General features: G+C 38.8%; 1 protein-coding gene across 1 annotated transcript in view; it reads right to left on the reverse strand.

The window, feature by feature from the left end:
• The window catches only part of LOC141436530 (uncharacterized), a 93410-nt gene that overhangs the window by 10649 nt on the left and 68141 nt on the right, over positions 1–14620 (reverse strand). The gene's annotated exons all lie outside the window — the stretch shown is intronic.

The following is a 14620-nucleotide window of genomic DNA, read 5'->3' on the forward strand; positions in this document are numbered from 1 at the left end:
ATTACTCAATTATGTCAAATTGAATCACACTAATATTATAAATACCACAGCTTGTAAGTCTGATTGTTTTTACTTCATCACGTCTAAACCATTGAACCGATTTAGATCAAATTCGGTATACAGATAGTTTCAGTCCCGGAGAAGGACATAGGATAGTTTTTATCCCGGAAAATTGCATAGTTCCCGCGGGATAGCGATAAAGAATCCTACGCAGACGGAGTCGTGGGCAACGGCGACTCGTAGTAAATAAGAAATTAGTAACTTTTCGTCACATTTGTGAGCAAAGAAATAAAATTATTTACTTATAAGACAAAAAATATAATTTTTAGCTTGCTATTGGTCCATTCCATAGTAGGTACAGTCAGCTGCATTAATATCAGCCACAGCGGAGCGGGCAAAAATATTTGACACGTCCTACCTGCCCTAGGAGTCCTATCAGATAGGTATTTACGCAGGCTGTATCGTGTCAGATATTGGTGCTGGTGACTACACCTACTAACAAAATTTTTCGTTTTTTATAAACGGATTGCAAAGGCACATACAGCCAAATAGGTTGAAAAATAAATATGTTTATGTAAAAACTTTTGCTATTATTATTAGTAAATATTAATTTCATATTTACGTAAGTTTTAGTTAAATTAAAACTAAATAAATTTTCTGCATAAAATTAGTATTTTAAGACGAAGTTTTTATTTTCACTTATAAAGCGTAGGTAAGTAGGTATATTTTAACATCCTTGCTTACACCTGAGCCTGGCCGATGTAAGGAACTAATTGGTAGGTGTATGCGTACCTACTTCAAATAAAAAAAAAGTTATTACGCCCTTAGGCGTTTTACGCAAAAAAAGGTCCTTGGGTTTTATTTAGCGGTTTGCAAACAAGTTAGCCTGCAATGTGACGACACTGTTTCACAGTAGGTTATGAAAATGCATTACGAAGCGTATGTACAGTCACCTGCATTAATATCTGTCACAGCGGAGCTTGCAAAAATATCTGACACATCCTACCGGCTCTGGAAATAGAGTCGTGTCAGATATTTATGCACGCTTTGTTTATCACATATTGGTGGTGCTGGTGACTGTACCTACCTACATAGGAAACTGAATCACGTAAGGGAACCTTTTCATAATCAATTTCGCTATGATTTGGCAGTCTGGGATGGAATGACATTAGTAGCACAAAGGTTCCACCCTGGTACAGTCAAGTGCAAAAATATGTATCTATTGAAACCACTCAAAAATGTGTCAACGGTCTTATGTCGGAATAAAAAACCGTGGTAGTTACATATTTTTGCACACGACTGTACGTGATTCAGTTTCCTCGACTGAATTTGGACTGAATGTTCAAACAGGGTTGCCAATTTTTTTTTCAAGAAATAAATTATATTTAGGTCTGAGAAGGGAAATAAACAGTATTTTAGAAAAATCAACAGTACTTTCTTCTTTTCATGTTTTAAAAAAAATTTTTGGGTGCTTCTCACACAACTCATCAATTTAGTATCATTTTTAAAACCCTCACAGACCTATTCTGAATCAAAAATAAAATAAGGAGCTACATTTTTAAATGTACATTGGCAGATTCGTTCTGAAACACCACTATTTGTGACTGCTGCACTGGCTTATTGAAAACAGTATTTTTATACCTTTATTTTAGTTCAACAGTAAAAAGTATAATGTAGTGAAAAACAGCATAATACTGTTTTTAACAGTATAGTTGGCAATCCTTTGTATAAACGCACAAACCACGTAAAACAAAACGACCCCTACGCTCCACACTCGTTACGTTACCTATTACCGCAAATGAAGAGAAAAAGAACATTAAAAACATGCAAAACAGCAGGAAGCAATACGAGAAGTTCATACAAAATAACAACAAGTTAAATGTTACCAATTACCGCAAATGAAGAGAAAAAGGGAACAAAACACGCAAAACAGCAGGAAGCAATACGAGGCGTTCATACAAAATAACAATATGTTGAATGATAAATGTCAGTTAGCTTTGGACAAAGGCGGCAAAATTACGTCAAGTAGGTATATGTAGAACATATTATTAGGTCTTTTAAAAAACAGTCGGGTGTGAGTCTGATACATTGTAAGTACCGCAAAATACCAGGGTTCGAGGATATATATCAATGGATATATATATATCATGACATATATCAAATGTTTTTTTATGATCATTTTATGATATATATCAAATCAATACAAAAATGGCTTAAAAATTTGATATTATTAAGTAATTTTTGGCCTTTGTTACTGTATTTCTACTTCCCAAATGTAGATGGCGTTGGAGTAGTTAAAAGATACCCCCTAATAGTAAGGTCTAATCCATTAATGGCAACACTTCTGACGGCGTTAGTGGCGTCAGTCGTGTCAGAAAAATTTCTACGTTTTTGTTGTGTTTATTCTATTATTCTTTACAAAGAAAGTAATTGACAAAGTGCAGAAACGATTTTACTTGATTTATTTTACAAATAATAATATGGCTTTCATACAAAATGGATATATGTATATCAAACCTTTGATATACATCATAAATATCCGATATTTTGATATTTATAATAAAATATCGGATATTTTCGAACCCTGAAAAATACACGATCTTTGTATTGAGAATCCTTCTTATATATAAGAAAAAAAAATAGTGTAACATAATTACAGACGGACTAACTGATATCAGTATTAGGGTCCCGTTGGGCACCGTTTGGGTACAGAACACTAAACGGTTAATTCGTACTAGCAAAATGTCTAATAGTGATCGCTCGCTAGGGCACCATTGTGACATAGATGACACCAAAAAACATACAAAAACCACTTCATTTTAGCTCTGAACAGGTTAACACGTTACGTGTACAATATTTTCTGATAAGGTAAACGTCCGAGTGCTCGGCACGCTTATGTCCAATAGACGACACCCCGCTGTCATCTCTACTGCCAGTGACATAAGGTTCAAGTTGCCAACTATTGGGACAGTGACGAGCTCTCATACGTTTACCTTACTATATCTGACGGAGTAAATAGAATACCTATTCTTTTTTATTCATGAAAGTATTTCGTTGGGATCTATGACGGTTTTATTTGAGATTACAATTGTATTCAGTATCTACTTTGTGGTTCTACTATTCAACCGTTTTCAAGTCACACTTCACACGGTGTATCATGGTTCCAAACTACAGCCTTTGTTTGTGTTTGTTTTGTTTCATTTCATAATGTTATGTTATGTTATGTCTTATGTACGGATGGATAACATATGTACATGTACATTTGAAATTCAAATTTCCGACAGCAACACCATTTGAAACGTGCCGGCAGCAGTGGCAGTACCGTCTAGCGGTAGACTAGAAAACTGTATATTGACATGTTAGTTCCAATTTTGGCCACGCGCACGAGTAAGTATGCAGATCGGTGTGACTATGAATTGGCAAAGAAACAATGGTAGGAATGAGCCAAAGTGTTAAAATAGGACATCGCGCGTAAATGCTGGTACAGTCAGCTTTGGAAAGGAGCACAGGTAAGAGAAACTGGATTTATTTAATTACTATACAGACATAGATATGGTAAAATAAGGTATGTAGGTAAGTATTTTTTCGTAAACGTACGGAACGCTATGTGGGCGTGTACGACACGCTCTTGGCCGTTTTTTTAATTACTGTATATTTTGATTGTACTTAGAAGTTTGAATTTTAATGCTTCAAGGTGTTCAGACCTAAGTATTTTGATATTAATTTCAGTTTGACACTTCCACGTGTTACTGAGAAAAAAGGTTCCGTTTTTTCCTGTTCCTGGTACTAGCAATAAAAAGTTCAAAAATCCCAAAACAATCCCGGTCCCAAGATACAGACTCAGCAATAAAAGTAGGTATAAAACAGGGACTAAGTATAAAATTAACATAACCAAAACTAACTTAAAATAACTAAACAAAAATTAAAACTAAAAATTACTATCTAAATTTGGACCCTTAGGTAGGGTGCCCATCACGCAGGCGCATTCCCACGTTGAATTGCTATAACAAGCCTTTCTGCGAGAAAGCTGCCTGCGCGAGGTCACCTGTTGCCTCTCTCAAGCGCTTGCTTAGAGCTCCGTGGAGCCCTCGTGCACCCTTGCCCCACGAACCGAGTGTCTCGACACCGAATGCGACGAACTCGTACTGGGCGCCGAGACACTCAGTGGCCTTGAGCCGTTCTCGGGTATCCGCCGCTGCACACGTCTGCTCGTCGTTGGGAGGTAGGACGCTGCCAAGGTGTCTGGCGTCCCACACCAGTGCACGGCCCATCTTCCATGGGATTAACGACATCCCGTCAGGGCGCTTGCCATCACTCCGCACGATTGTAATTGATTGTAATCTCCTGGGCCCGATTGCAAAACAAATTACGAGCTAATAGTATTAGCGATTTTGTATTGAAATTCACTAATACTATTTGCTTGTAACTTGTTATGCAATTGGACCCTGGTGTTTTTTATTTACAAATGTATTACGCCAAACTCGTCCCATCTGCCTAAAAATTACGGATCAATTTTAATATGGGGAAAAATCAGAAGCAGACCATTTCGAAATGTAACCAACAACACAGGACACACCGAATGAATATTTATAATGTCCACGCTGTCAGAATCAACAAATAATCGAGCTCTTGTTCTTACTTATTAGGTATTCCGTTGGAATGACAAGGCCGTCTATATTACGCAGGTTTGATGCATTTTGTTTTGGCGCGTGATGATTTCCGTGGTCCATAACAGAATAAATGTAGTAAATAACTTTTACACGCGTCTTCGCCCATGTTTGCTTCCACTACTTACATTCCAATTGAAATTCCCGCGGGAATTCTCAATACATCATTACAATAATGTTATAGGTACTTAAGAGTCCGCGCCAACTTTTTATTTGAGTTGGACCAAGTGGTGCTCAGATCAGACTAAACATAGTGCACTATGTTCCCTAACACTGGACCGTATACTAAAGCGCTTAAGAGATCTATTCAAGGAGTATTGAAAAAAAAACTCGGTTGTGACTAAACGTTCAACAGTCGGGCGTCATTCAAAATCGTGACCGGCTCAAAAATTCTCAGAATTGTAACATAAATACATACATATATACGCTCGAAAAACATAACCCTCCTTCGGCAGTCGGGTAAAAAAGTTTTAATGGAAAGTATTAACAGTACAGTACTACGAGTAATCGTCATTTAGTAAATTCAGTAGTTATTTCTAAATTATAATATTGGACACTGGGTCAGTGAAAATCTTCAGGATGATCTAGGTGTTGAGAGGGAACGCAGGGCCTGGGCTGTACGTTCTAACTTCTAATATGATAGCCCGCAGGTTTGCGCGTTGTAACGGGGATGTCAAAGTGACCTTATTTAGGGCATTCTGTCAGACCTTTTACACGTGCAGCTTGTGGGGAAAATCTGCTTAGAGGGCGCTAAGTGCCTTGCGGGTCCAATATAACAATGGTTTTAGGATGCTGATGGGACTGCCGCACTTGTGTAGTGCTTCAGGAATGCTCGCGGAGGCTAGGGTTGATTTTAGCGTGATACTTCGCAAGAGGACTCCCTGATGTATCGGGTGCGCGACAGTCCCAACAGTGTCCTACAGCTCGTCTGGACTGACCCGGCCTGTGCAATGAGTAGGCACTGGAACTCTGTGCATAAGTATAGGACTCTAGGGGCAGCAGGTTATATTATTAATTAAATTTTATAATGACCATTTTGATGTAGGTATTTTATTTTGTTTTAATTTTAATTTAATTTAACTTTGTTTTTAATTTTCAATTAATTTAATTTAATTTAATTTTGTTTTGCATACTAACAGTCTTATAAGTGCTTTGTAACTAACAATCTATGGATATGAGAAATCTGAAAAAAAATATTTTATATTATTATTAATATTAACACAAGCAACTCGTTAATGAGAATAATCATTTCTGGGCAGCATTCTCTCCTCTCCAGCAATCTCTTTTCATGTCTCTAGATTGGACGGAAGAAATTTGGGGATTTAAATAAAAAATAATTTGATTTAAATCAAGATTTAAAAACACATATTTTGTACTAGCCCCATCTGAACCCATTATAAGCGCTCAGACTGCAAGCGAACTTCAATTTGAACTTTTTTTGTTTTTGACAACCGGTTGCTTTAGGTTACCATACCAACCACTACATAGGTAAAGTCAAGGGCAAAGATATCGACACGGCCAAAGTTGCAAAAATATGTATACACGGCCTTAATGTTAAGTGCATAAAGTCGTGTATACATATTTTTGTAACTTTGGCCGTGTCGATATCTTTGCCCTTGACTGTACTGCCAATGACTCTTGACTGACAGCAGCAAAAGTGTATATTGTTTTTGACTAGTTTTAAGCAGTTTCTAAACTGTGGGCTGTGGTGGTGACGTAGAATGCTAGTTGCGTACCTAAGAGCGTTTACTGATTATCCGTTCCGATATCGGTATCGGACGCCGATACAATATCGGGGCAAGTAAAATCTATGATATATGATCCGATATCGGATCGGATAATCTGGAAGACGGGTACATATTTCATACAATTTACTTGCCCCGATATCGTAATAGAAATACACAAACACAGACTTGAAACGAACAAAACGGCCATCTAACCTTGAAAATCAAAAACTAGTCTAATTAATACCAAGCTGAGATTTGCAGCAAACAATAGCAGTTATGAAAGCCGAACAATGAATTGCCTAATTGGTACATGCAACGAGAAATATCGGTACAATGTGTTGCGTGATACGGTGATATGTTTCTCATGTAGTTTTGTTTCATACATCGGTTCTTAAAATTTTAAGGCGACGGAACCCTATTTGGAAAACTAAATATTTGCCAGACCCTTTCGACTTTGTGTCTCATATTCGTAGCTCATAGTCATATTTTAAAAAAGAATTAAATATAAGGCATCCATGGCATTGTAATGAATTGCACACAAAGTCACCATAGAGCAAGGCACCAACAAGTAGAAATCAAAATTATACACTCAGAGAAAAAATCTCTTATTTGTCTTAGACCAAACCAAACACATTTCCTGACAAATTTCCTGTTTTCTAAGTTTTCTGGTAGAAATTTTGAACATGAAACTACCGTGAGACTCACTCATATTAAATATAATGACCCAGATAACTCACGTCTTAAATCGAGTTTAGCTCGACATGTTTCGGGCTAATCCGTAGCCCTTCGTCTTCGGAGCAACGCGACTCAGCGGCTGCTGCAACACGCGCACTGCTTCTGGTAGAAACTCTACCATGGATAGGGTATAGATAGATCTAGCTTATTATCACTACCCATTCTCAAATTATAGTCATCATTAGAACGGCTACTGCGAAGCAATCATGATCATAGACTGGCAGCTGACGTCATTACTGACCATTTAAAAATCAATGTCTCAAGATCGTTAGCTAATAACTCCATTATACTTATCGTCTGAGAACAATAATTGCGGAAAAATTTGTGTGAAACTAATACAAAGTTTGAAACAATTTTTTATGGGTCCATCAGTGGGTTAGAGTGAGAGAGCGTTAGTCTAGCGGGTACAAGATGTTGTGCATATGGTTATGGGAAAAGTTCGTATTTATCATGCTCTCTCAAATCTTCACAGCCACAGCGTATATAAAAAAGGTACTCTGTGGCCACAGCCGTGGGCACAGAGTACCTTTTTTATATACTGAGAGCCGCAGGTACATTTTTCATTTTGACATTTTGAGCTTGAAGTTACGTAACTGTAAGCAAGGTATTAATGGATGCGAAAATGTCACTCATTAAAGCGCTTGGTTGTTTTATGCGACAAACGATGCGTTTAACGCAATGCGTTTGACGCACATCTAACATCCATGCAACCTAATTACCATACATGCGTTTGCCGCTGCGCTAATCGCAGACAATGTTTGGTAATTAATTTTTCCGATGCAAATTGATGTGCGAGAAACGCATTGCGTTTAACGCAGCGTTTATCGTATAAACAACCGAGCGCTTTAATAAAATAGTTGATTGACACATCGGGTGCCGTCGAATTCAGATTGAAATCCGACTTTTACCGATGGAAAACCGTTAGAGCGTTTTCAGATTATCCGATCCGATATCGGTATCGGCGCCGATACCGATATCGGGGCAAGTAAAATGTATGAAATATGATCAGATATCGGAACCTAGAAGTAGTATGACAGAGAGGTAGAGTCATTGTATCACTGCAATTTCTTTATCTTTACACCAGCATTTCTAATTTTGAACTTCGTAGTATAAGGTTTATTTTATTTATATTGTATATAGTTTATGTACCTATTATATTGTTTAAAGCACTGTAGCAGCATTGTGGTATAATGCCTTCGACCAAAAGGATCAATTTATAAAATGGTTGTCTGTCGAGCGTAGCTCTGAATTCGAGGTCGAGGTTTGTCTAGAGACAACACCCATGAATAAGATTGCTTACATTCTAGTAAAGATAATGTCCTAGTGAAGGCTTAAGGTCGCATTATGCCATGTCATGTGATAACGTTTATGTTGTTAATTAGGAAGTGAAACGGATGTAGGAAGGCTGGTTTACGGACTTGGGATTAAGGTTACGCCCTTTTTTATACTACCTGGGTGACCGAGCTCCGCTCGGGTTATAATTCGAATACAGGCGTCCATCCCCGAAAACCCTTACATACCAAATTTCATCGAAATCGTCAGAGCTGTTTCAGAGATCCCTGAAATAAATAAATATTCAGCCCCGTTTCGGCTTAGCACGGGTGCAACTTTGAAAAAAAACAGGGTTAATCAAATGCACTACATATACATCTTGAATCTATAAACATTCCTTGGAACACTCTATTTATTGATGGAAACTGCATTAAAATCCGTTGCGCAGTCTAAAAGATCTTTTTTTTCGGACGGACTGTTGCTGTCAGCCTTAGATGGCTTTTACAGCTTACCGGAGAGAGGGCGAGCTGCCAGAATGGGCTCAGCAAGTGGTGGTTTAGCTTAGCATGCCAAAGGGTGCTCCTACTGAGCCGACCTCGGACTTTGGACGCTAAGAGAGAATTTTGCAATCAAACGGAATTTTTATGCTTCATCGTTTCAGGAAGACTAGGAAGATTAGTTCAGACTGAGAAGAAACGACAAGAAACTCAGTCGGGTTGAGGTCGGATTGGAGAGAACTTACCCGGGCGGATGTGCCGATATCGGTTAAAGTATATGGAGTCGCCCATGTGTCGTGTTCTGTGGGGGACGGCATCGTCGCCTCCTCCGGAGGGGGTCTAAGAGGTCTAAGCGTACAAACATACAGACAGACGGCGGGAAGCAACTTTATTTAAAACATCCTTATCCAATTTGGTATGGCGATAGTTTGAAACCTTGGGACGGACAGAATAGTTTTTAATGGAATACCTAGTTTTTATCTCGGTAAAATACAGTTCCTGCGGGATAGCGATAAAGGAATTCTTGACAAACGCAGTTGCGGGCAAAAGCTAGTAGGTAAGATTATATATAACAGTTCAACGTTTAGCCACATGACCGCATAACTTTGTAGGCTTCTCCTAACAATACGAAGCCTTGTCGTGGTATTTTTATAACAAAAAACTTCGAATGGAAATTTGTCGTTTCCTCCTTTGTTAGAAATGTTATTAGGTTGACAATGTGACCTTTAGTTTGGCTATGTACCCACCAGTCAAAGGCTTTTTATGTTATTACTTGCTATTCATGTTATTTTGTGGGGAGAGTGACCTTGTAGAAAAAAACCTGTATAATGCACGTGATTTGTGGTGTATTATTTAAACCAATATACGGGATCGCCCCGCATAAATAGTTCTGATATCGATGTGTCAAGAAAAGTTCAAGTTATTTTGTTTCTGTAACAACTACAGCATTATTTAGTTTTACAAAATCGCGGGAAACCAGCGTCTATTAGGTACGTTGAACTATATTTTTCGTATTTCGATATAATACCGGATCACAGCATTGTCTCAATACAATCAATTATACTCGTACATGATCAAAGAGATGCGTTGCTTTATGTCAATGCAAACTCCGTGTTTCGCCACTGATATGTACCATTGTTTAAATACCTAAACCTACACACTGGCTGAATGGCCGTGGTCCCGTACCTACCGATATTTTTACCGGTATGGGCACTGTCCTACCGAAATGCAACGTTTTTCCACGATTTCAGAGAACACAGGAAATTATACCGAATTCCCGATTTTTCTACTGATTTTACACTTCTACCGTCTACCGCGTCTAATGGCGAATTTCTACGGCTTGGAAATTAATTCAAAGATGACCGTGGCTATGGCCAAAGTCTATTGATGATCCTAAAGATCGTAAAAAATAATTGTATACTCAGTGGCACAAAATTTGGCCCACTCTTCATACAAAATTACCTATTACTGCATACATTTGAGGGCCAGATGTTTTGCCGCTCAGTATTTAACTGTGTTTGACGTAAATGAGACTGTTAGTTTACTTTTAATTGTATGCTTTTTGTCATATACCGATTTTAGATTTTAGGTACAGATATTTATACTGATATGACCCTTAGTGTATGTTTTCGGTTACAAAATACGTCTCGATCGCGTTCGCGTTAAAATCTCAATTTGTATGGAAACACGAACAGCGCCTCTAGCGGAACGTTTGCGATGTTCGTATTTCTATACAAATTGAGATTTTAACGCGAACGCGATCGAGACGTATTTTGTAACCGAAAACGTACACTAAGGGCACAGATCCATTTATGATAGTACACACACGTTCCGCTAGAAGTACCTACATATAAAGGAGCTATTTAACTATGATAACCTTTCTCGACTGTAACCTATTAGGATGACCTTAACGACTAGTACTTAGACAAACACACGCCACGGTGCGCGTACCTATAGTCACGAACAACTAATAACCAATCATTAGAGAACCTTAGTCTAGTTCGAAAAGCGTGAGCACCATGGACACGGCACCAATGCGTAACCCACGAGAGATTGTCTAGCTCGCTTTACATTGCGTAGGTTACTGTTAACAACTATGCTGCTAGTATCTTGACCGCGCAATGTATTGGTGATTCGCTCGCAGCGACGCTTGTACCGCGTAGTCGCAGTAAAGCTAGAAACACGCTGACGCCGGAGGCGGAGCGGTGCGGCGCGGCGCGGAGTCGGTGCCGGTTGTAATATTCGAGCTAACGTGAAAGAGGGCACACAATACCGCGCTACGCTATCGCATTTCCGCGCGTATTCTGTGTGCCCTCTTACATGTTAGCTCGAATATTACAACCGGTACCGCCTTCGTGCCGCGCCGCACCGCCCAAACCGCTATCTGTGTGTTTCAAGGTTATGCGTGCGAAGTGAAAAAAGTACGTATGTCGTTGAAAGAAAATTTTAGTCCCTAGTTAAAAAACCGGTCAAGTGCGAATAGGATTCGATGTGTGTTTAATAAATTTTTTTCGTCGCTAGCCATTGGCTGTGTATCTATATTTTTAAATCATCATCATCATATCAGCCGGTTGGAATTGAAGCGGCCTGCATTCAATCCCCCGTGAATGCATCGTGCTGCATGCGGCTTCCATCTGTGGTGGTCGTCGGTTGGTGGATATTTTATAATAATATACAGATACTGACATAGCTGGAAAAATATGCAAATTGATGGCAATGGCAGGCCACATCGCTCGAAGAACAGATAACCGTTGGGGGAGAAAAGTCCTCGAGTGGCGACCACGAACCGGAAGACGAAGCGTTGGCAGGCCTCCCACCAGGTGGACTGACGACATCGTGAGAGTAGCGGGAAACCGGTGGATGCAAGTGGCGAGTTGTCGTTCATTGTGGCGTTCTAAGGGGAGGCCTTTGTCCAGCAGTGGACGTCTTCGGGCTGATGATGATGATGATGATGATACAGGATATATGGCAAATTCAGGAGTTGTCAAACTGCGTTGCATGCCGCTTAGAAACGTATACTTCTCAGCCCTCATGATATAAACAGGCGATGGTAAATATAGTGTCAGACGTCACTCACTATGTTGAGGGAGCGCCGATCGTTTAAAAGTGGAATGGCAGGTCTTCAAATTTGTGATCTGTGGCTGTAGTGCTCTTCCTTCCTTATAAAAGAGAAAAGACGCGTGTAACTCTATAGGTAAATATGCACACGACCCAAGTGCACCGTTTCGCGACGTCACCAAGACAGCCAAGCTCCTAAGATACTACCGCGACGTTCCTAAGACAATGCCGCGGCCGAGACGTTCTAAGGCGCAAACAGAAGAGACGTGGGACGGGTGTCTATACATTTAGTATAAGTTTTCATTCAAGGGGCGCCGCGCCCCCGTCCCACGTCTTTTCTGTGTGGCTTGCACCTAATATATTAATAAATTGAAGTCCACGCAATAGGAGCGAAAAAGACATCTCCCCGTCGGTAAGCGTCGACATCTTTTTAGCTCTTATTGCGTTCTCATAAAGAGTTTTTTGATCGGCTTAAGGCAATTTTGCGTCGATAGATGTGGGGAGACCCTTAGACAGTGCCGCGATGCCCTGGGCTGTCACGACGCTCAGTTCGAGAGCCCGTTCTAGGTACAATATTTATTTCATTGATACAATTAGAATTAGTCAGTAAGTAGGTACATTTAACAATGAATTAGGTACTCTGAGTAATCAATATTTACCTACATCTGGTATATATATGTAGCTATTTTTTTTATTTTTGCACACAAGTATTTAATGAGCATTGATTAATGTACAGGTGATCAATTTAAAATTTGGTACGATTAACAGTTATTATTTATTTATATAAACTCTAAACTATTCAAAAATGGGCACATCAATGTGATCTATTTTTGTTTTGGTTGCACCCGAACGTGACAAATGGAACCCTAATATGTCCGTCTGTTAGTCAGAGGGCTATATCTCAAGAACCGTAATGGTGGATACATAGTTTTGTTGAAATTTGTACAAAGCATATTTTCTTTGTGAGACAATAACAAATTTTTTTAGTAATTATTTATGCGAATGTGAATATGTTTGTTTGCTACGCTTGAAGTACTCAAGATAATATTTTTCCCGGAAAATTGTATGGTCCCCGCGGATGTGCGATAGTGGAATTCTTTGGACACAAAGTCGCGGGCAACAGCTAGTTTACAATAAAAGATACTAAACAATAAACATACAATAGGGTTACCCTTGAATATACAAGGTGGGCCCTGTAACAGGGACAAAAAATTAAACCACAGCTTCCATTCTTAATCTTGAGCTAATTTAGTTCTACAACTTTTGAAAATAAATTGTATTAAGTATGATTTTTATTATAGTTTAAAGTTCAATTGCAAAATCCGGCATTTTGTTACGTGACAGACAGCTTAGGCGATGTCATTTAGTCTATTTGATGCCGTACATTGAAAATACCGTTTGTTTGATTTGTTCGGAATAAACGTAATGATAAAATTACTTAATTGTTGAAAGTTGCAGAACTAAAGTAGTTCCATTTGAGAAGCAGAACCTGAGTTTTAATTTTTTGCTCCAATTACAGGGCCACCCGGTATACACATACGAATAAGCCGGTCATAAGAACTAAATTTTGTATTTTGAGTATTATAACCCCCCCACCGCAAAACCGCGAATATCTGGCTTCCCTTTAATCGAAAGCTAGTTTATTCGAGATCGTCCGTAGCTAAGTTTCATTAATAAGGTTCAGATGTTTTTAAATATCGCTTATTTAAAATTACTATGGTCAGGAGTGTTTCAATTTATCTAAGTTTGTTAGGATGTATAGTTGTATAGTCAATAAACTGCTGAGTATCGCAATTGCGCACAATCGCTGCGCACACCCACTATTCACCTTGGCGTGCTGACATAAGTATTACGTATTTCCCAAGTAGACATATAGTTCGAATCTACGTATTGCTAGGCAAAAACACCGCAGTAGGGCAGGATCCCGCCGTATGATTTTGCATACGATCTGTTTTTAAAAGCTTTTATTTAACTTGCAATTTTCATTGAAGTGTGGTTTATAGGTTAACGTTCATACGTAGCACTACAACGCCGCGGGCGCAGGGTTGACTAGCAAAAATTACCGCAAGCACTCTTTTCATAATTTATTGCATTAGATAATTATTTTTTTCTGGAAAGTAAACGTATATGGCAGTAAAAAACACTGACCTAGTAGTTCACATTTTAAATTTTGTGACATCTCACATCTGTAACATGTTAAACACTAGAATATTAAAATTAATGCTGCCGAAAGAGACGGATCTAAATGACTAAAACAAAAGATGGGCTCTCGTCTGTGGCAATTCTTGTATTTCCGAGTACAAAAGAGACTGACAGAGGAGTAGCAATATTTTTCTTCCAATTATTCTGTTGTATGGAATGGTACTTAACGTTACTTTTACGCAATTACTTTAAAATAAAAAATAAATTGTGTAGTGTTTGATATGCAAGAAAAAGAGGGCGTTATATATAACTCATGTGTGCCGCTCAGGCATGGCTGTGGTACGCGATTTTAACGGAAAAGCAAAGTGAATTAGTGTAGTTAATTAAAAAAGTACTTGCAGCAATATTTTGCAGGGAACCCTGCGGCGTTGTGTGACCCCACGTAAGCTTTCTATTTAAGTCACATTTCGATCAAAGAACAGAGCAGTGCAGAATCTACAGTGGGATCTTAAGCTATAAAGAC

This window comes from Choristoneura fumiferana, chromosome Z (assembly GCF_025370935.1).
Source record: "Choristoneura fumiferana chromosome Z, NRCan_CFum_1, whole genome shotgun sequence".
NCBI classification, from domain to species: Eukaryota; Metazoa; Arthropoda; class Insecta; order Lepidoptera; family Tortricidae; genus Choristoneura; species Choristoneura fumiferana.